This window comes from Triticum aestivum, chromosome 4A, assembly GCF_018294505.1.
Source record: "Triticum aestivum cultivar Chinese Spring chromosome 4A, IWGSC CS RefSeq v2.1, whole genome shotgun sequence".
Lineage (NCBI taxonomy): Eukaryota > Viridiplantae > Streptophyta > Magnoliopsida > Poales > Poaceae > Triticum > Triticum aestivum.
The window spans coordinates 443308371-443329255 of record NC_057803.1 but is presented as its reverse complement, the minus strand read 5'-3'; the positions used below and the strand labels follow the sequence as shown (position 1 = coordinate 443329255).

Genomic DNA, 20885 nt, shown 5'->3' with positions numbered 1-20885 from the left:
GATGAAACGTAATTATTAGCAACAGAAATCTGATAACAAGTCACCTAATGATATACACATTTCCATCTGGAAATCTTCATTACATATTACTTCAAAAATAATATCATCTGCCCATTAAGAACGAACTGAGATTTATCGAGAAACCACTCAGCAGTAGGGTAATACAATTTGTTCACATTGACAACACAATTTGTTCACATTGACAACGTATTCTTCTATTTCCTCTTGAGAATTAAGAAAGATACTAATCCAAAACTTATTCTTTTACATCCACATCATACATCTATGTAGGCAGATCAAGCCAGTGGGAGTGATACAAATCAAAAAGCGGCTAATCAATCAGTGTGTCTACCTCTCGCCAAAGTATGGCTCATGTGTGCTCTCCTAAACAACCTCACCCTTCTTGGATAGGACATCGAGTTCATGATCAATTCCTACGATATCCTACGAACTTCAAGACAAACCCAAAAAACTGCATACATGTTTCTTTCATGGAATAAACAACAGATGCGATCACAAGGAGATGCGCTACTAAACTGAACCGGTAAACAAAGTCGATTTGAGCTCGTGCATTGCGATGGGAGAAAATGACAGTATGCAGAACCAACTCCGTCGTAGGGTTGAGTGCTCGGGGTGCAGAACCAATATGGTTGAATGGCACCAGAGCAGAGCTAGTTGAGACCAGTGCGTCAGTGTCTTTACATTTTCCTGATAGTATATTTGAATTATCAATAGTAACTTATTGGTATTTCTGGTGCAAGCAATAAATAAGTAGTTGCAAGGATACCAAATACATACATTAATCCACTACTCAATACATACTGGATCATAGTGCTAAAGTATGTTTTTACTTAAAGAGTTTACATCTTTGTTAGATGATATGATATAAAGCAAAACACGTGTTCTCAGGCAAGAGCATAGAGCATTTGTATTGGTGTGCATATGACACAATTACACGGCAAGGCAACAGACTTTAGCATTAGTAGTGGTGTGGATACTACACAATCACAAAATGTAGTACACAAGTGTATGTTTACTGATGGAATGCCAAACATATGCATCTCCATCAGGCATTTGTGCTAGTAAAGAGAGAGAAAGGGAAACTGAATTAGTTTACCCAACATTTAAACATAGAAAATAAGAAGGAAAACTGAGGCACAGGTAAAAAAAGAGAGGAAAAACCGAGACACCAGTCACCACCTCATTGATGAGGTTAATTATATTTGAGACACCACTATGTCCATCACACCTCCAGAATCTGCGAGAGGACCCTCGTGCAGAAGCAAGGGGATCAAGCTCATCGGAGAAAATTACTCATGGGCGTGCTGATCTAACCTGAAATTGACAGTGAAAACTGAAAAGCTGAGTAATATGTGCATATTTGATGGCAATTACATGGCTTGTGGAGATGGATATACCTTCTCAAAGATGTCCCTGATATTCTTCTCTGATTCTCCAACATACATGTTTATCAGTTCTGGACCTTTTACGCTAAGAAAGTTTAATGAGCACTCGGTTGCTACGGCTTTCGCATGTAATGTCCAAAAATTCAAAGCAAAACATCCCAGTGAGCATGTATTATGTTGTTGTTGGATACAACTAACTTTTGAAAAAAATAGGAATGAAATCTCAATTCAGACAAAGTATAAAACAAGAAGAAGTAATGTCTATAGAACCTCGGAACCTTTTCACAAATTAGGCGCCAGAACTAACTCCTACGTGTAGCTATGATCCAGAGCACCAGATCAATCAATCTTTGAATATGACAGTGTCTGCGATGGCCATGAGCGGGCCAAGGCAGTCAGGCGCAAACATGTGCTCATAGGTGCAGCTCAGCGATGAGCCGTAGCGACACCTCTGACGCGGCATACATGTGCGGACCGTTGTCGCGCGTGAGCATGTACCGCGTGCAGCCGGCAGGTTCAGCCATATTGAGCATCGTCGGTAAATATTACTCCTGCAGGTAGCTAATATCGAATATAAGAATCTGAATCCAAGAAAGGCACACCAATATAGCTCTTGAGAGCTGCTATGCACACGACGCTGTCAACCGATTTGTGCACGACATCACATATCAGCCCGTCCATGCTTACCATCCAGCGCATGTGAGCGGCTGGATTGCGCATCGTGTCGCTGTCGTCCGGGCATGCGTCGTCCACACAGTAGTTTCGTAGCTCTTTCACCATGGGCACTAATAAGAAGCTATTGTTAGTGTCTCCAAGAAACAAAAATAATTCACCATAGTACAGAATTCTCAAATCCAATGATGCATGAAGCTCGCTGCCTAGTAATGCTCATTTTCACTGAAGTTTGATGCTACCCTGAATATATCTACAACGGTGAGCACTGCACTTTGTTTGCCGGTCCTGCTGCAATCAAATTTGTCAACATCCATTACCCAGTCCGATCCATAAAGACTCTAACTTTCTCAAGGGGATTACAATTTATGGGCCAAATAGTTTCAGATTTAGGAAGAAACTCATAGTACGTGTTGCCGTCAAGCCGGTTGACTTAAAGTTCCTGCACCAAGAAACAATTATCAATTCACGATTTAACTAATCCAGACCAAAACAGATCAAATGAGCTCGCCTAATTATGATACACAATCCTAATCCCCTCTGCAAGTAGGCAGCAACTTTCTCTGCCTACAACCGCCCGCTTCCTATGCCAATAGAACGCGCACGTCAAGCCACCCACGTCACATGCACGTCCAGCCGGCTGGAGTATAGTACGGATAACACATATGCGAGGGGGCTGAAGATCCACCCGTGGCAGAGCAAGATGAAGGTGAAATCGATCCCAGAGGAGGAAGAGCTAGCTTTCGTCGGCAACCAAGATGACTATGATGCAGAGGATGTCAAGTCGGGCAGCATGGAGCTGGAGACATGGTGGAGGCGGCCGATGGCAGAGAGCAAAGACCTGTACGCGGCCGACGGGCGATAGTAGAGTTGGATGCAGCCGCTGACATGATGCCGCCGTACAGGGATGGCCGAACGCCAAGGGACGCCTTGCTGGCCGCCATGGTGGGCAAGGCGGTGGCGGAGAGTGTCGAGCTGGTGGATCCGAAGGGAGGACGGATCTGGCAGCCGCCGGGTGCTACCGACTGGATGCATCGGAGAGAGAGGAGGGGATCGAGATTTTTTTTACGCAGTGTGGGCTTCGTCCTCTGTGGGATGTGTCATAAGAAGAACGAGTATGGAAAAAAAGGAAACAATTTTTTCACTTGGAGGTGGCATACATTGTAACTTCCTTCAACTACAGGGGTAATTCTACGACAAACGGGAAGAAGCTCTTTTGTTTTATTACACGTAATAGATCTGAGTCGTCGATCCTTATGGTAGCATAAAATCAACGGATATAAAAAAGTGACGTATAGAGAACTATGAAAGCCTTCGTCTTTTAATATTACGTAAAGATATGAAAATCAATCTTTGGTTGCTAGTTAATTTCTCAATGAAAAATCAATAAAATATCACAATTGGGAAGCCCGAAACATGGATGTTTTCTAACTTCATTTAATAATTCACAATAAACGATCTCCATGTATATGGACAAAGGGTGCGCCTAGAGCACATCTACATGTGACATAATTAAGTCACATCTAAGGATGATGTCATTTGTTTTTGTTATTCCTTTCTTTTGTAGGTTGTCCTAATTGTTTCTTTTAGGGGGTAAAGCACATTTATTCAATAATCATAGAGTTTGGGATACAAATAATTTCAGGAGTTCCCACCAGCCACACATATCTCCTACGCCCTAAAGAAACCACTGTCGTCAGACCATGGTGCCCCTCTCCCTTGTCGTTGGAGCGGCAGGCGGAAGGAGAGGGGACGAAATTTGTGAATTTTTATTCAAATGCCATGAACATTTAGATTTTTTTTTCAAATTCTTGATTTTTTTTTCTAAATTTTGTGAACTTTTTCAAATCCATGAACTTTTTTGAAAATCGTGATCTTTTTTCAAATTCGTGAACTTTTCTCAAGTTAGTGAACTTTTTTTCAATTTCATAGACTTTTTTAAGTCTGCTAACTTTTTTCAAACTCACCATCTTTTTCCAATTCCCAAACTTTTTTCAATTTCATGAACTTTTTGGAATACATGTACTTTTTCGATTTCATGGAGTTTTTTTGAATAGGTGGACTTTTTTGCATGTGATTTATTTAATCTGTGAACTTACCAAAAAAATCACATTTTTCAGTAAAAAAAACATGTTTTCCCAAAATGTTTCAAAATCGAAGCGATAAAGTAAACAAAAAATATGTTGTGAAATAAATAGCGCGGCTATAGTTGTTATTAAATTATTTGTGATGCAGCCAGTTAAGTATCTGTAGTGGTTAGCCAAACATGTACAGGAACGTAACCGCGCAAGTTCGATTCCTCTAGGAGAGCCAATTTTTTTTAGCGCTGCATGTTCGTGGCCTAGCCCACAAGGCGTTGCAGTGAGCGTCGTTCCTTTTCATGGCGCTAAAGCCACGGAATAGGAGGTCTCGACAATGAACGAGATGAGAGTGGTTGCCAGGCCAGGCCAGTTCCATGGGTAGGTGGCTAAGTAGTTGGGGCATACGTTGTTCCTTTCTTATAGGGACCGACTAGGTGTCAATCGACTGAAATTTATATTCTGTCAGTCACTTTTCTGTGTAGGTGTGAACATGCGCAGCCACAGGAAAAAAGCCTAATAAGGCCGGCCGCAACTATGCCTTCGAGATTTGGATTGTGTGCGCGCCCGAGAGAGAGCACGCTCATGAGAGATGGTGTTGTGCACAGACATGAGAGAGAGACAGAGACAGAGAGAGCAACTGAGAGAGATTTGTGATGTGTGCATGTATGTGAAAAAAATGAGAGACAGACTGCATGCATGGCGGAGAAGTTTAATAAGAGAGGGAGTCACAGTGTGAGGTAATTTTCCTTTTTGACCGCGATGGTTTAAATGCGGCCAAAACAAAGTATGTATGTCCCACAACTTGCTACAGTATACCTGCAGTCTAGATGCAGTGTTATTTAGAGAAAAATACCTAAGAAAAAGTCTAGCATGAGTCTGCCACAAAGCTAAAACACTAATAATGATAAAATATGCACACAATTTACCCATAATTATGCTTTTTTATAATATGCAATAATAAGCATATAATGGTGAAGTTTCGCCAAAAGGAAGATTGCTAAGAAAAAAATGAATTAGTGGCATTGGCATTACTCTTAAACTAGAAAGAAAATAAAATATAAACTGAAATAAAATAAAAATAAAGAAGTTTTCTAAGGACAAAAAAATTAGTGGCATTTGTATTACCTTTCAGGAAGAATAAAAATGAAACAAAACTAAATAAACAACGGCAAAATTTGCACACAATTTACACTTAAATCGCGTTTTTTCACAATATGCAATAATAAGCATATATTACACTTAAATTGTGCTTTTTAACAATGTACAGACAAAATTTGGACAAATGAATAAGTGACAATGCTACTGCCTTTTAAGAAGAGAGAAAGTGAAATAAACACCAAAACAAAAATAAAATATGATGTTTTCCAACGAAGAATTTATAGTGACATTTATATTAACCTTTACAAATGAACAAAAATCTAATACAACAAATGTAAAATTTGCACACAATTTATACAAAATTGCGCCTTTTATAATATGCAAGGATAAGCATATAATTGCGGAATTTACACAAAATAGAAGTTTCCAAAGAAGGGATGAATTACTGGAATTTGTATTACCCTTAAAAAGAAAGAAATGAAAATGTAAATGCCACTAATGAAATATTATAAAAACAAAATAATGAAACCCTTTAAGAAGAATGATAAAACAACAACAACAACAACAACAACAACAACAACAACAACAACAACAACAACAACAACAACAACAACAACAACAACAACAACAACAACAATAATAATAATAATAATAATAAAGTTTTCTAGGGAAGAATGAAACCCTTTAAGAAGAAAGGAAATAAAAAACAAAATAATGAAGTTTTCTATGTAAGAATGAAACCCTTTAAGAGAAAAACACTAAAAATGCAAAAGCAAAAAGAGAATAATGAGGTTTTCTAGGGAAAAATGAAACCCTTTAAGAATAATAAAAATTAAAAAATAACTTGCACACAAGTATGCCCTGAAATTGCACTGTTGTAATATGCAAAAAATAAGCATATACAGTGCAATTTTTGCTCTCTACTATAATTTACACACATGGTGTATCATACTTGCATGTATACTCACTTACAAACACAAAAATAAAAATATTTTTTTCTAAGGAGAATTCAAGTATAGTGGCATTGGTACCACCCTTTAAGAAGAAAGAAATTAAAAATAATAATGATACAATTTGCACACGATTTAAACATAAATTGCACTTTTTTTAGTTATACAAGAATAAACATATAATAGTGAATTTAACATAAAACAAAGTTTTTAAACAAGGAATGGATTAGTGGCATTGGTATCATCCTTGAAAACAGGAACTGAATAAAAAACTAGACAAATAAAACAAACTAAGTTTTTTAAGAGGGAGTCAATTAGTGACATTGATATTACTCTTAAGAAGATAGAAAATAAAAAAAACTTACACACAACTTGGCAGTGAAATTGCAGTTTTTATAATATGCAGTGAATACACATTTAATAATGCAGCTTTAGCAGTCTAGTATAATTTACACAAATATTCTATAGTAATTTCATGCATACATACACATAATAATAGAAAACTGTATTTAATTAGCACAAAACAATTAGCATTGTTATTACCCTTAAAGAATAAAAAAATAAAAAAATAAAAAAAATCATACAATTAGCACAAAAATGCACTTTTATAATATATAGAATAAATTTATAAGAGTGAAATATCCGTAGTCTAGTGTAATTCGTACATGTATACATTTACACATACTCAACATCTCAAAATACATGTAAAGGAAAAAACTCAACTGAAAAATAGAAAAATAACAAGAGCAGAAAACAAAGCAAATCCATAGAAAAAACATGCACACACGAAAACCCAGCCCAAGAAGGAAATTGACTGACCCAAAATAGGAGTCAATCGAATCCACACAGCCCAGTACACCAGCAAAACAAGACAGAAAAAAGAAAATTACACAAATCTTAAAGCACAATCTAACGGACAGAAAATCGACTGACCACAAAACTAAAAGTCAACTGACTGAAATCTAGCTAAAGTGTTTTTTATAAGTTGTACGCTGTTCTTTTTTGTTTTCAGTTATACGTTGTTTTCTTTTGATAGACAAGGGCACACTATGAGTTGTTATTCTTCTATAGAAAAAGACATATTGAACGACGTGTGTTGTGTGCACAGTTAACAAACGTTACTACATTTTTTTAGAGAAAATCATGAATCATTAAAATAAGTTCATGATTTAAGAATGTTCAAAAAATTTAAATCCCTAAACTTAAAATTGCCCGTGGAACTAAAAAACTCACAAATTTAATGTTCGCTGCATATTTTGAAATCATTGAAAAATTCGGCTCGAAAAAAGTTCATCACATATTTTAATGTTCAAAGTTGTATTTAAAAATGCTCACATGGTATTTAAACAATGTTTGTCATGCCAAAATGTTTAATGTTATTTAAACTAATGTCACAAATTTAATAAATGTTCACCATGCATAAAAAATTATTTTAACGTTATTTTAAAATTCATCCTGTGTTTTAAAATATTATTGTAATATTAAAAAATGTTAATCATGTATTTAAAAATAATTTGTTATGCATTTAAAATATGTTCAAAATTATTTGAAAATTGCTTATTGCGTAACTAAAAATGTTTAAGTTGGTAGCGTTTGCAATTGCAGTAGCATTGTACATGCAACTGGGCCTGGGGGGGGGGAGTTATGTGTGGAGGGGACATGCAAGTAGATTGGGTTCGGGACAAGTTGTGCGCCAGGTGTGGACATGGGAAAGGTAGGCGGAGAAATTTGACATTCAATTGGGTCGAGGTGGACTTGCGTGTTAAGGTTTGGCATGAAACTATGTTGGGTCGGGCTAAGTTGTGTGTGGAGGGTGGACATCCAACTGGGTCGGGTTAGGGCAAGTTACATGTCTAGGGTTGGTACGCAACTGGTTCGGATCCGAGGAAAGTTGTGTGAGGATGAACATGTAACTAGGTTTGGTCGGGGGGTGGGGGTTATGTAGGCGCACCAACCATAAGTGAACCAAAATCTTCTTGTTATTTCGGTTTAAAACAGTTGAGTTCCTTACGGTTGAGTTTCGTTTTGTTGCTCGAGGAAAATCAAGGTTTAAGCTTGGGGAGGTTGATGAATGATATTTTTTCGCACTCATTGAACCGTTGTTTAAACCGAATAATCCCACATTTTCCAAGAAAATTAGACTGATATTGCAACTAATGACTAATGCATGCAAGAGATCACGAAATCCTTTGTTAAATGTGTTTCCGTCTTAAACAGACCTATGCATGGAAGAAAATCACCATACACAAGAAAACATAAAGTTTGGTGGAGTAGAGAAGGCAATTGGAGGCACAACAAATCAACAGAACACAAGACGATACTTGGTATGAGCTCACGCGCTCGTACCGTCTATCGTCAGCTTCAGGGGGTCCACCCGACCAACTTCTATAAAGGGGTCAACGCCTAGTTATCAAGAGGAAGAGATCTTGCCATGTTTCGTGAAAAATCTTTTGTTCTAAGGCCCTGCAGGTACCCAGGATCCCGAAGATCAATCAAGGAGAAGGTAAAGAGCGAGGGGGACGTGGAACGCTTTCTCGAACAGCAATGAGAGAAGGGGTTAATACGATGCGGAAAGCTATCCCTTGAGGACGAACAAGGTGTAGTTATTAAACTACCAATGCTTTTGTGTAAATATTAATTCTTAATAACCGAGGTAACCTCGCACGACGGTAAAGGTCATCGATTGGACGACTGACTCTTGATGCAGGTCGCACATTGGTCAAGACATACTTTGAACACATTCCTCACATCTTTGCATCACAAGCACAGCATGATGGTTGTCTCCCATAGCGTAGTTTAATATATTAAGATCCCGGGCACAACTATAAGGTTGTGAGAGTAAGACCTCAAATCATGTCTATTTTTAATACTATAGTGTTTACACCCAAAAGATTGTTAAAGGTCCAGTTGATAAACTAGAATTCAATTCATTATCAATAAATTGTCATAGCCGTTGTCGTAGTGCACATCCTCTCGTGGGTTTGGTAACTAAGGGCTCCTTGGGGAAAAGTCACGGGAACCTTCGCTATCCAAACCGGATCTCAAAGGACATCAAGTGGGGAGTGGGCCTCATTTTCCTCTTCTCATTACCACTTGATGCATCATCATTAGCACGATTAACAACCAAGCTCTTCCTCCTTGGACTTTCAAACAAGTCTCGGTTCTTCCACTTCTCCTCATCTTAAGCTCTTTTTAACAACGTAAGAGAGTGAATGGTCTTCATTATTCTTCATCTTTTCCCCTTTCTTCCTCTTTGTTGGAACAAACCTTGAGCAAGAATGAGCTACAACACAATTAAGAAACATAGTTAGCAAAACATCTTCATAATTAAAAGCAAAATCACTCGCATGTAGCAAACAATCACCTTATCACTATCATTGCAACCACTTGGGTTCATGCGATCCACATTGCTCAAACAAGCCGACCATTTTTGACATCCGATGGGTATTGTTCCCCAACGGTGGCAGAGAGGAGCCGATGCTCATGACTAGTTGTGTTGTGTTGATAAAAAAATATTTGCATGCACTTCCAATATGCGCTCATTGGTTGATCAGTTCCGATGGCGGCATCAAGAGAGATTTTCTTTCAAATTACACATAGCAACACATGTTTGGTGTTTTAGTTTACGGTTCTTCCCTGTGGAGCATTAAGAAAACCCTCATTATCCATATCAAGATTGTCCTCATCATATTGTGTTTCATCTTCTTGGGAGGGAAAGTTTTGAGAGACAAAATCTTCATCCACAATAGTTGTGAAATTCAAAAATGCATCATCATTAATACTACAAAGCTCGTTCATAGCTTGTTCTCCACGATTAGAGGTGGGGGCACAAAAAAGCAGCAGCAACCGTGGCCGACTAAGTAGCCACAATAGACGACGAAGCAGGGGGTCATGGCGGCGTTGACCTTCATCTTCTTCACCTGGGACGAAGCCACAGAGGGTTCGCGCGCGGCGTCTTCCCATCGCAGCCTCGTTGATTGGTTGCGCCGGCCTTCTTCCATGTTGGTGGCTCCTTCCTGGTGGCGGCGGCAGGTCCTGGGAGGCGCAAATCTGTTGCATCGAGTAGGGGGGGGGGCATGGCGGTGGCCTTAGCAACGGAACCGTAAAGAACGGGCGATGCAGCAATGGTAAGGAGGGTCAGAGCGGCATCGGCGGCCGCAGGTTCCGAGGAGTCTTCCATGGGGCTCCTCGGGTTGCTAGGCGGGCGACAGATGACGATCAAACCGAATGTGGTACGGGAACTTTCAACGCAACGGTTGACGACTCGGGCGCGACACTATATGTTAATTTGTTGCTCTATTTTGAAGGTGTTGTGAATTTGAAATAAATATTTTGCATCTACTGTTTTTGGGAGTATCATCAATGGCTTACCATACCTTTATAGAAGGGAGCAAATGGATTAAAAAATTCCAACTTTAGATACGAACATCAAATGCGGAACACCCACACTACTCAAGGAAAGTAAATCAACTCCTCACAAAACGATCTAGTCCTCCTATACTCACACCCGCATGGTCCCAATCTTTTAGTTCGTCTAGAATTTGCTTCGCGAGATCAGCCAGCGACTTGAATTGCTCTGGTCTATGGAACATCCTAGCGTTTAGTTGCTTCCCCAACTCCCAAGCCGGCTCAATAACCAGAGAATCGAAGCCTCGCATATCTTTGCCAGCAGCCCTCGCCCTTAACCACCATCGTGCAAAAGTATCCATCATCTCTATTAGGATGACATTGGTGTGGAACAGATCAAAGCCCGTGCGCCATACATCCCTGGTGTATACACACTGCACCAGTATGTTGTCTGCATTTTCCTCATCCTGCAAACAAGTGAAACAAGCCAAAGGGTGATCCCAAAGACCGTGCCTAGCACGCCTTCAGACGTCCAGAGTCTATATTGCACCACTCCTTTGCACTTGAGTGGTGCCCAACTCCTCCGGATACTTCGAGTTGTGGGTGATCTCACCAATCCTTTGCAAAGTCTATTGTAAGTTGACTTGACCGTGTAGACTCCTGTAGGATCCGCCGGCCAGGAGAACTCATCTTCAGCCTCACTGGATCTTTGAACCATGGCGATAGCATGTCTCAAGTGCACCACTTGCAGTAGTGACATCAGTTAAGAGTCCGGCTCAAAATCCAGCTTCCAGTGTTCATTTTTTAGTGTCACGGAAACTTTCTTGGTGCTTTTGGTTCTAGTATTCACCTGTTCCGCTACCATTGGAGCGATGTCGCTCACAAAGAACCCGTGAATCCATCTATCTCTCTAGAAGAGGACCCTGTCTCCTTTTTCCACCTTGATCGTAACTAAGCTCTTAAAGATCGCCCGAGCATCTTTATCCACCATGAGCGCAAGGCCTTGCCATGGCCTCTTGGGATCTGTCTGTCTTATCCATTCCCACCGAACCCTTAGTGCCAAAGCTTGCATGAGGATTTTTCACATCTAGACCACCGAAACACAAATTATGTACCGGAGAGTCCCTACAGTATCAATAAGGTCTAGTGATAAAACACCCTTGTTTTCACATGGGGTTCACCACTAAGGATCTTATGACGTTTGATAGCGTCAAAGTCCAAGTACTACGTGGGTAGGATGGGGTCATAAGGCCAACGTGAAACATCCAGCTCTGTTGCTAAACGTGTGGAATAAATTCCACCATAAAAATATCCACTACCTGCATTGTGTTGCAACCTGTGTGCAACAATCGCTCCAAGGTTATAACTTTTTTCACCGGTGAGAGCGGTGTGTATGAGGCTCAAGTCTGGAGCACAAAGTGTACTACAATCTGGTTTGCCTACAATGCATTTTACCATTAAAAAGTGCAAAGTATTGAATTGAGGGAAAATGAATGCTCTTTATTCTACCTTGTGTCACTCCTCTAGTCTCATCATAGCAGAGGCTAGTCAAGAATGTTTCATACTCAGATCTAGGTGGTTCGTCTAGCGAGCCCCAAAATGGAATTTTGCAGTGGTAAGAAAATCTCTCTAAAGATATGGTAAATGGGTTGTCATATAGTTCAAACGACAACCTAGACTCACGAGGATGGAATTTAAATTATTTAGTAAATGATTCAGTGAGGTTGAGGTGTTGGTTGCACTTATCTGAAATGTAGGGACCGAGCTCGGAATTGTGAACATATTGCTCAAATTCTTCTTTAATACCTACACACACTATATAATCGTTGCATGGCCATAAACATGATTTGGTGATGACATCTCGTATGGAATTTTCACTTGGTTCAACATGGGACCAACGAACAGAGCTGCTACTAGAAGAAGCCTCCGAGGACCTCCTCCTTAAAGAACTCCTTCTAAAAAGGTTCATCATATTTGCGTACAATTTTCTGAAAATTTTTGGGTCACAAAAATGTGTCAACAAAACTTCACAAGATTGATAGTAACTACTCATAGGGATGCATAGAGGCCATATCAAGCATTCAAACTACTTAGAACTCTAAGAATTCAACATGCGAGCTCATCTACAGTAGCACCAAGAGTAACTAATTATTCAAAATATAATCCACTAAAGAAAAAACTAATTGGACCAATGGAGGAGTCACATACTAAGCAACAATCTCCTGAAACAGTTTTGGAAATGGAGCTTTGAGCAATGAGATCGAAATCCGCGGGTTTGAGAGCAAGAACATGAGAGAGAGAGAGCAATGGTGAATGTTTTATGGAGGTAGTGATGACATGGGATAAAGAGATAAATGATGGGGACCACGTGGGGACCACAACTTACCAGGGCGCGCCTGGGGTGCTGGAGCGCCCAGGTGGGTTGTGCCCACCTAGTGCACCTTCCTCTGATGTTATTTGCATAAAAAATTCATAAATATTTAGAAAAAATCGTATTAAAGTTTTAGAGCATTTTGAGAACTTTTATTCTTGGGTCAATTTTTTATTGCATGGGAAATTCAGAAAACAAACAAAACATGGCATTTTATTTTATTTAACTAATAAAAACAAAAAACAAAAGGTAGAGACAGAAAGTAGTGCTCACTAAATTCATCAACTTCATACCTCTAAAAACAAAAGGTTGATCAAGTCTTATTAACAACCACTTTCGATTAGCATGAAATCGAAGAACTTTCATAAATCACTAGGTTACCTCAACGGGGATATGAATGTCCCCAACAATAAGAATTTTCATATTTCCTTTTGGAAGTAGGTAGAGGTAGTTGAAAACTTCCAATAGTGATTATCGGAGATTTTTCAATAAAATTAATACCATTCACTTGGAATTGTTTCATTGATATGAAAAGTGACCTTGCTTTTGTTACAATCAATAACAGTCCCTGTAGTATTCCAAAAGGGTCTACCAAGGATAATTGACATGTTGTTGTCCTCGGGCATCTCAAGTATAACAAAGTCAGTTAAGATAATAACATTAGCAACAACAACGGGCACATCCTCACAAATACCGATAGGTATGGCGGTTGACTTTTCAGCCATTTGTAAAGATATTTAAGTAGGTGTGAGTTTACTCAAATCAAGTCTTGTATATAAAGAGAAAGACATAACACTAACACCAGCTCCTAAATCACATAAAGCAGTTTTCACATAATTTTTTAATGGAGCAAGGTATAGTTGGTATTCCCGGATCTCCGAGTTTTTTAGGTACTCCATCCTTAAAGGAATAATTAGCAAGCATGGTGCAGATTTCGACTTCCGGTATTTTTGTCTTATTGGTGATGATGTCATTCATGTACTTTGCATATGGGGCATTTTTAAGATATCAGTCAAGCGGGTACGCAAAAAGACTGGCCTAAGCATTTCAGCAAAGCGTTCAAATTCTTCATCATCATTCTTCTTAGTTGATTTAGGTGGAAAGGGCATAGGTTTTTGAACCCATGGTTCTCTTTCCTTACCATGTTTTCTAGCAACAAAGTCCCTTTTATCATATCTTTTATTCTTGGTTTGTGGGTTATCAAGATCAACTGCTGGTTCTATCTCAACATCATTTTCTGGTTCTTTATTATTTGTTTGAGTGTCTTCATGAACCTCATCATTTCTTTTTCATTATCATAAGGTGAGTGTTCATTGCCAGATTGAGTTTCAGCATCAGAGATAGAGACTTCATTATCATTATCAGGAGGTTTTTCTACTTTAGGTTCACTAGAGGCATGCAAAGTCCTATCATTTTTCTTCTCCCTTTTCTTTTTAGAAGGACTAGTTGTATCAGTGTTAACTCTTTGAGAGTCTAGTTCAGTTCTTTTTGGGTGTCCCTCAGGATAAAGTGGTTCCTGAGTCATTCTACCTCCTCTAGTCATTACTCTAACAGCATGATCATCGATATTATTGCTCATTTCATCAAGCAATTCTCTTTGAGATTTAGCAACTTGTTCTAATGGAGTTTGAACCATAGAGGCATGTTTTCCTACACCTCTAACATCATTGGTAATTCTAAATAACAAGTCACTCAAGCGAGCAATCATATCAGAATTATATTTCAATTGTTTCATAACATTTGCATTGAAGTGATCTTGCTTTCTAATATAGTTGTCAAACTCATAAAGGCATTAACTAGGATGCATATTGTAGGGATTGTCATTGTCATTGAATTTCATTAAAGAGTTTACCTCTACCACCTTAGGTGGTGATGGTGTTTCAAGCCCATGCATTTCTTCAATAGGAGGTAAATTTTTGACATCCTCAGCTTTAATACCTTTTCCTTCATAGATTTCTTTGCCTCTTGCATATCTTCAGGAATGAGATATAAGATACCCCTCTTCTTAGGAGTAGGTTTAAGCGGTGGTTTAGGAAGAGTCCAATCATCATAATTTTTCAATATGTTATTCAATAATTCTTCAGCTTCACTACTACAGGATGCTGCTAACGTGACACTACGATCAGAGACCCTTTGACGAAACTGTGTGCGATGCATTAATCACAAACAAGGATGTAAAAAATGTCGAAAAGGTGCAAAACATTTGCGATGAATGATACATCAAACACGGTTTAGATTTTAGTTGCGTGTGCGATCCAAGGCACACAGTTGACCCGTTCAAACTGTTTGCGATGAGGCAGAACAACAGAAATGGGCAGCCAGATCAATGTGTGTGCAATATACGATATACAGTTCGCTCCGATGAACTGTTTGGTATTAGGGAGTGCAATAGAAACGGTTAGCTAGATCAAGGTGTGTGTGATATAGGGCATACGGTTCACTCTGACGAACTGTTTTCGATTAGCGAACACAACAGAAACAATTCAACTTAACAAGATGTGTGTGATACGTGGCAAACGGCCGACTCAACGGCGAGCAACCACGTGGTCAACCTTCTGCCATCAATAAATTTTGACCTTGTTTCTCGTCACATTGCAGATTACAATGCAATAAGTAATTGCAAATCTGTTCACACCTATCAAACTAATATGTGTTCACACTTAGCACTGGGCTAATAAAACTACCCACTTGAAAATTACTTCATAGTTCCTCTCCTCATCACCCACAAAACTCGTCTTTCCTATCAAGTCGTTCCGCCATGACCGGTAGGAGGAGTTTAGGGTGGACATATAACCAGGCAGCAAAGACCAAGGCCGCAGAAGCACTAGAGAGGTCCCGCCGCGAAGCCGCAGCCGCAGCAGAGATGTCCCGGCGCGCCGCTGTGACGCCCGGATAATTAAGCAACAGTGATCCCTGCTAATGATGCCACGTCACCTTGGTTACTGTGGATAAACTCGCGTTAGTTCGAAACCTAGTTCGGATTTCAAATTTAAAACCGAGGCAAACAATAAAAGTTTTCAAACATTAAAACTAAAATATTCGGAGTGTGCCAATTAATGCTTAGGTATTTATGGTGAAGAAACCACGCTTTTACAAAATGCCTAAATACTTTAAAAGAAATTAAAACAGAAAAGAATAAATAGAAAGAAAAGGAAAGAAATAAAAATACAAATAAAAAGAAAGACCCCACACCCCCGCGCTGGGCCTCAGCCCAGCTGGCCACCCAACCGGGCCGGCCCACCTAACCCCTCCATAACCCCCCACCGACGGAAACCCTAGACCGACCCCCCCCCACTTCCCCACTCGCCCCTCCCGCACGATCCCCTCTACTCCCTCTGTTTCGCCCGATCCAGATCGGGGGAAATGCCCTGACGCCGCGTAGTCGCAGCCACCTCATCGACGCGCCCCCCGGAGACCCTCCTCGCCGGAGCGCCCCCCCCCATCGCCCATGCCGTCGTCGCTCCATCCATGGCTCCTCGCCGGCTCCACCAACCCTCACCACCCTCTCCCCGACCTGGACGCGTCGCCCCCGACCCCGTCGTCATCGCCGGCGCCAGGCGCTGCCCCACCGCCGCCGCCCTATGCCGGGTCGACCTCGCCGTGGCCTCCTCATCTCCTCCCCACGGGTCGCCCCCGAGCCTCGCCGCCCAGCTTCTCTTCAATGCTGGTGAGGCCCTCGGCCTCTCCCCCCCCCCCCCCCCCCGATCTGTGTCGCCGGCGCCGTTCACTGCCCGCGCGCGCATGACCCCGCGCTCGCTGCCCTGCTCGCCAGCCGGACCTCGCCGTCCCGCACCTGCGCCCCCCCGCTGCTCGCCCAGCTCGTCGGCCCCGCGCAGCTTGCCGCGGGTGCCCGCCGCTCCCCCTGGCCGCTACTACCGCGCCGTCCCGCCTCAACCGTTGCTGCGCCGCGGCCTTGATCTGCCGCCGTGCCTCGGTGGCCTTGCACCGCCGCGCTCCCTCGGGCACGAGCGCCCGCAACCAGCGCCCGCCCCGTTAACCACTGCCCGGATCCACTATGGCCCCTGTGCCTATGACATGAGGGGCCCAGGCCCTAGAACGAAAATTAAAAAAAAGATTTAATAAAATAAATAAATAAATAATTAAAATAATTAAAATATTAATTAGTTAATTAATTAAAGAAATAATTAACTTAATTGATCCTGATTAGATTAACCTAATCACCTAGTTAGTTAATTAATCTATTAGGTTAGTTAACAGTCAATGACAGCTGGGACCCACACGTCAGTTTGACCAGTCAACGCCCCTGTTGACTGCTGACGTCATGCTGACGTCATGATGACGTCAGCAAACACTGTTTTGGATAAGGTTGGATTTAAATGAATAAATAAAATCAGAAAATGATTTAAATCTTTAGAAAATCATATCTTTTAATCCGTAACTCGGATGAAAATACTTTCTACATGAAAGTTGCTCAGAACGACGAGACGATTCCGGATACGCAACCCGTTCGTCCGCCACACCCCCCTAACCTATCGAACTCGCAACTTCCCCCCCCCCCTCCGGCTCCTCTGCCCGAAAACACGAAACACCGGGAATACTTTCCCAGATGATTCCCCCCTTAACCAGTACCACCTTATCCCACGTTAGGGCACGCCTAGCATCGCTTCTTGTCATGTCATGCATCGATATGCATCTGTTTACTTGGTATTCATTGTTTCTTCCCCCTCTTCTCTCCGGTAGACTACGAGACCGACGCTGATGCTGCCCAGTTCGACTACGGAGTTGACGACCCCTCTCTCTTGCCAGAGCAACCAGGCAAGCCCCCCCCCTTGATCACCAGATATCGCCTATTCTCCTCTATACTGCTTGCATTAGAGTAGTGTAGCATGTTACTGCTTTCGTTAATCCTATTCTGTTGCATAGCCTGACATTGTCGCTACATCTGTTGATACCTTACCTGCAATCCTAAATGCTTAGTATAGGATGCTAGTTTATCATCATTGGCCCTACATTCTTGTCAGTCTGCCTTGCTATACTATCGGGCCGTGATCACTTGGGAGGTGATCACGGGTATATACTATACATACATACATACTATACAGATGGTGACTAAAGTCGGGTCAGCTCATTGAGTACCCGCAAGTGATTCTGACGAGGGGGCTGAAAGGACAGGTGGCTCCATCCCGGTAGAGGTGGGCCTGGGTTCCCGACGGCCCTCGACTGTTACTTTGTGGCGGAGCGGCAGGGCAGGTTGAGACCACCTAGGAGACAGGTGGGCCTGGCCCTGTTCGGCGTTCGCGGACACTTAACACGCTTAACGAGATCTTGGTATTTGATCTGAGTCTGGCTACGAGCCTATACGCACTAACCATCTACGTGGGAGTAGTTATGGGTATCCCGACGTCGTGGTATCAGCCGAAGCACTTCAGACGTCAGCGACGGAGCGGCGCGCGCCGAATTGGACTGGAACGCCACTAGGCTAGGTCTGCTTTCGGCCGCCCACGCAACGTGCAGGTGTGCTCAGGGCGATGGGCCCAGACCCCTGCGCGCTTAGGTTTAGACCGGCGTGCTGGCCTCTCTGTTTTGCCTAGATGGGGCTGCAACGTGTTGATCTTCCGCGGCCGGGCATGACCCAGGAAAGTGTGTCCGGCCAAATGGGATCGAGCGTGTTGGGTTATGTGGTGCACCCCTGCAGGGAAGTTAATCTATTCGAATAGCCGTGATCTTCGGTAACAGGACGACTTGGAGTTGTACCTTGACCTTATGACAACTAGAACCGGATACTTAATAAAACACACCCTTCAAAGTTCCACAGACAACCCGGTGATCGCTTTTCCACAGGGCGACGAGGAGAGGATCGCCGGGTAGGTTTATGCTATGCGATGCTACTTGGAGATGCTACTTGGAGATGCTACTTGGAGATGCTACTTGGAGGACTTCAATCTACTCTCTTCTACATGCTGCAAGACGGAGGCTGCCAGAAGCGTAGTCTTCGACAGGATTTGCTATCCCCCTCTTATTCTGGCATTCTGCAGTTCAGTCCACCGATATGGCCTCCTTACACATATACCCATGCATATGTAGTGTAGTTCCTTGCTTGCGAGTACTTTGGATGAGTACTCACGGTTGCTTTCTTCCCCCTTTTTCCCCTTTCCTTTCTTTCTGGTTGTCGCAACCAGATGCTGGAGTCCAGGAGCCAGACGCCACCGTCGACGACGACCCCTACTACACTGGAGGTGCCTACTACTACGTGCTGCCCGCTGACGACGACCAGGAGTAGTTTGGAGGATCCCAGGCAGGAGGCCTGCGCCTCTTTCGATCTGTATCCCAGTTTGTGCTAGCCTTCTTAAGGCAAACTTGTTTAACTTATGTCTGTACTCAGATATTGTTGCTTCCGCTGACTCGTCTATGATCGAGCACTTGTAATCGAGCCCTCGAGGCCCCTGGCTTGTATTATGATGCTTGTATGACTTATTTTATTTGTAGAGTTGTGTTGTGATATCTTCCCGTGAGTCCCTGATCTTGATCGTACACGTTTGCGTGCATGATTAGTGTACGATTGAATCGGGGGCGCCACAAGTTGGTATCAGAGCGGACTGCCTGTAGGAATCCCCTTTCCAACTCCTTGGCCGAAGTCGAGTCTAGACATTGAAAACTGTTTTACTAACATGGCTGTGTGGCCCATGGGCCCACGTCGCCATTAGGGTGGTATTAGGATCTTTTACTCCTTGTCTATACTCTGGGACTCTGATCTCTCTTCTATTCGGGTTAAATGGATTTTGCTAAATTTAACATTAGGATCTCGTTATCACTTTCACCCGGAGAGCCCCTTATTATTAATGATCGTCTGCTGCACGTGAAGACCCTGAAGATACTCTCCGCTGTAACCCGAGAATTTGTGTCCGTTGCTTTTGCAATTCCCTACCACCAAAATATCCCTATGGATAAATACATACATCTGTCGTTCTTACTTTTGTTCCCAGTTGATCTTGTCATTGGAAGATACCCTGAAATTCTCTCTATTGATCCGAGAATACTTTGTGCCTACTGCCTTGCAGTTCCTTTCCACCTGAATACCCCTACGGATAATTTCTCGCCCTTATCGACTATCCACTCATCCCCAGTTGTTCATGTGTTTCACAATGGTCTTTGAAATACTATTCGATCCTCCAAAATTCCTCAGTAGCTTATTGCTCTGCAATACTTGTCTGCTTGCATTATGGATGCTTTCCATATGTCTGGCAATATTCGTTAGTATCCTTAGACACCGTCATTTTAATCCTATTGATTCAACATGTGTGCGAATGCACACAATCATCAATCGACCCTTCTAAATTATCTTTCCGGCTCAGACGTCATTCTGAACATGAGCTGGTTCTAGACCAAACTATTTGTCGTCAATTGTGCCTCTGGTCTATCCAACTTATCCACCCCTAATCAGAGCATTGCTTCTGATCCCTTGATTTGGAAATCATAATTCCTTTGCATTTGACAATTGAGTTAGTCAGTTGTTTCTATAATTTGCTTCCTCTAGTTGAGTACCGATGCTCACGTCAGATCCCTTGTGGACCACCAGATCCTTTGTTGGATTTTATCTGACAACGCCCTTCATATTCAATAAACTTGTGAGCCTTTTCTCGGATACATAATGCTTTTGGTAAATTGTATCGTCTGCTTTCTCAACCATGCTCTGCCTTCGAGCTTGAGTTAATTACTTCTAAAGATTTTGGTATATGTTTCTAAGAAGCCCGTATGGATTGAACATATGCCTTCTCTAAACCGTGTGAACCCGAAAGTTTTCACGAGTCATACTCTTCTGGTGCTTCACCAGATAAAATTTCAACACTGCAACTTCATCGAACGTGAGAAGTGAATGAAATGTTATGCATTGGAGAAGTGGGAGTCGACCTTGAACTTGTGTTCATGCCCATGGACACGATGTAGATCTTATCATTAAAGCTTCTCTTAAATAAATTATTCCTTTGGTATAAGTTCATCT

General features: G+C 41.9%; 1 long non-coding RNA gene across 1 annotated transcript; it reads right to left on the bottom strand.

Annotated features, from left to right (window-relative positions):
• Positions 1–951: 951 nt before the first annotated feature.
• LOC123086257 (uncharacterized) lies at positions 952–3215 on the bottom strand. Its single transcript, XR_006440770.1, has 2 exons — positions 1419–3215; positions 952–1335 (listed from the first exon to the last, which is right to left on the bottom strand). It is a non-coding gene; the product is annotated as an uncharacterized lncRNA (long non-coding RNA).
• Between the last annotated feature and the right edge of the window lie 17670 nt (positions 3216–20885).